Below are 2,498 nucleotides of genomic sequence, written 5' to 3'. Positions count from 1 at the left end.
TCCACATTTATATGCCCAGAAAGTTAAATGTATCTAATCTAAGGGCCTTTTGTGTTAAATTTTGAAAACAGTTCAAAAGTTGAGTTGTTGAATCATTCAAATGTAAAATATTTTAAGCTAAAAAAAATATTGCAAGTGAGTCTTAGTTTTTCTCTTCCTGATGAAGATTCCCAGTCATCAAGGTCATAGTCATTCCGTAAAAGTTCAAAAAATATCCATTGGACTTGGTTTTCAAGATTTTAAGACGTTTCGCCACCTCTCCAGGAAGCTTTCTCAATTGAGAAAGAATTGAGAAAGCTTCCTGGAGAGGTGGCAAAACGTCTTAAAATCTTGAAAACCAGGTCCAGTGAATATTTTTTGAACTTTTACGGAAGTTTTTCTCTTAATGTTTCATTTTTATTCTTTGCATAAAAAATCCTACATCTATCAAACATTTCTTTAATCTGGTGCCAGGAGTCAGTCTCTATGTTATATTGAAGATCCTGGGGATCATAATGTTCTGCAGTGCAGTCTGCATCTTTCAGTGGTGAGACTCATTTTTCTATGAGTTGATTCTTTGAGCTGCAGACCTGCTGGTCTCTGCTGTTTGTTTGTTGACGTTATTTTTATTCTTTTAGCTGGTTTAGATTATCCAACAAACAAGAGAAGAAGGTAAGCTTGTTTATATTCAATGTGTAAAATTTTTTTAAAATGCTTGATACAGAAATTGGATACTTTTATTTCAGTTTTTATTCATACATTTAAAGTTACACTGTTGGTTAAAATGATTTTTTGATCATTAGCAAAGCAAATTATATTGCTTGATTTCCTTAAAGCAATAATTTTAATGTATGGTTGTTAAACTTGATATTTGACTTGAAGAGAACCTAAAAATGATGCTGCTGTAAAGTGGGCTGGGTAATGAAAGAAATATCCTCCTAAAACTTTTCAAATTTTAAGCATCAGTCAGAGGAGCAACATCAGCATATTTCTTGATTGTTTAATGTCCACAGGAGCTCATCCACTACTGCTGTTTCTAACATAGTGTTTATTGAAGATATTGAGAGGAAAACCAGGGAGACTAAAGAGAATTTAGTCTGACAATAATTATTCATTGTCTAATTTCCACAGGACACAGATGAAGCAGATGATGTCAACAGAGTGATGGAGGTTCAGGCATCATGAACCTCAAGGNTTTAGGATTCTTTTAGTAAGTTAATTATGTTAATTTGTGGTGCTGTTGTCCGCCTATAAATAGGCTGGCCTTCAGCACGTTAACGCGTTCCTTTCGCGTTCCTTTCCAACCTCGTTTTTGGACGCCGCTTTCCACCTGCTTCATTTGCTCCATCGTGCGCGGTGCGCACTTGTCTTGTCGCTGCGGCCTGCAGCGGACGTTCCAGCCTGCCATGTGGTATTTTTGTTAACTTTTTCTTACTTTTTTCTCGAGGTTTTGACTACCGGTCCCGCCAGGCCAAAACCTCAAGAAAAAAAGTAAGAAAAAGTCAACAAAAATACCACATGGCAGGCTGGAACGTCCGCTGCAGGCCGCAGCGACAAGACAAGTGCGCACCGCGCACGATGGAGCAAATGAGCAGGTGGAAAGCGGCGTCCAAAACGAGGTTGGAAAGGAACGCGAAAGGAACGCGTTAACGTGCTGAAGGCCAGCCTATTTATAGGGGGACGACAGCACCACAAATTAACATAATTAATTTACTAAAAGAATCCTAAAATATATTAACAAAAGATCCTTCAACTAAAGTTTATAAAAAAACAAAGAAAAGAGATGGACAAAAATCATAATGTGCCCGAAGCACATAACACTAAGACAGAGCCTATTTAACCAAATATAGTCTAAATGTCTGTTATATGGGAATTTATCCTCTGTTTAATTTTGAGGATATAGAACTGTGCAGAGGTAAACAGAGGTAAATCGTACTCTTATTTTTTTGTCCAATATGCTCTCTCTGTATCATGGAAAATAATACATTCAAGGGCCGGCAAATAAATGTATCGTTTTACATGAGCACTGGAACTATCAGAGGAACTGACACTGAGCATTTAAAATATTAACTTCACGAAACAAGTTGTACATCTGGGCTGTAGTTACTCTGTGTCTCACATTTAATGTATTTTATCTATGGATTAAACAATTATTCATATTAATGGATTATTTAAATAATCATCAACTAATTTAGTTATTGATTAATTGTTAACTGGAGTATAGGGCCACTAAAATGTGCCTTTAGCCGACAGAGAGACACACTTAGAGCAGGAATTATACCAAGACAAGAAAAATTTAACCATTTTGCCTTTAAGATAAAAAAAAAAGTTTTGTCTGTCTGTTTCTGTTTCACCTGGTTTAATTTCGTAAATAATTTTCTTAAAGGAACCTTTGGCTGATCTGATCATTATTTGATTCATTGAAAAAATAATCGACATATTAATCAATATATATATATATAAATATATATATATATTTTGGCTAATATATATATATATATATTAGGGTTGTCACGATA

The 2,498-nt window shown here is 35.1% G+C and overlaps 1 long non-coding RNA gene across 1 annotated transcript; it reads left to right on the top strand.

Annotated features, from left to right (window-relative positions):
* Positions 1–391: 391 nt before the first annotated feature.
* LOC107080762 lies at positions 392–1,173 on the top strand. The gene is made up of 3 exons (XR_001480981.1): positions 392–526; positions 618–651; positions 1,111–1,173. It is a non-coding gene; the product is annotated as an uncharacterized LOC107080762 (long non-coding RNA).
* The last annotated feature ends 1,325 nt before the right edge of the window (positions 1,174–2,498 follow it).

Source organism: Cyprinodon variegatus, unplaced genomic scaffold (genome assembly GCF_000732505.1).
Source record: "Cyprinodon variegatus isolate N-32 unplaced genomic scaffold, C_variegatus-1.0 Scaffold2300, whole genome shotgun sequence".
Lineage (NCBI taxonomy): Eukaryota > Metazoa > Chordata > Actinopteri > Cyprinodontiformes > Cyprinodontidae > Cyprinodon > Cyprinodon variegatus.
Note: the sequence above shows the minus strand (reverse complement) of the source record. Positions and strands in the feature narration are given on the sequence as shown.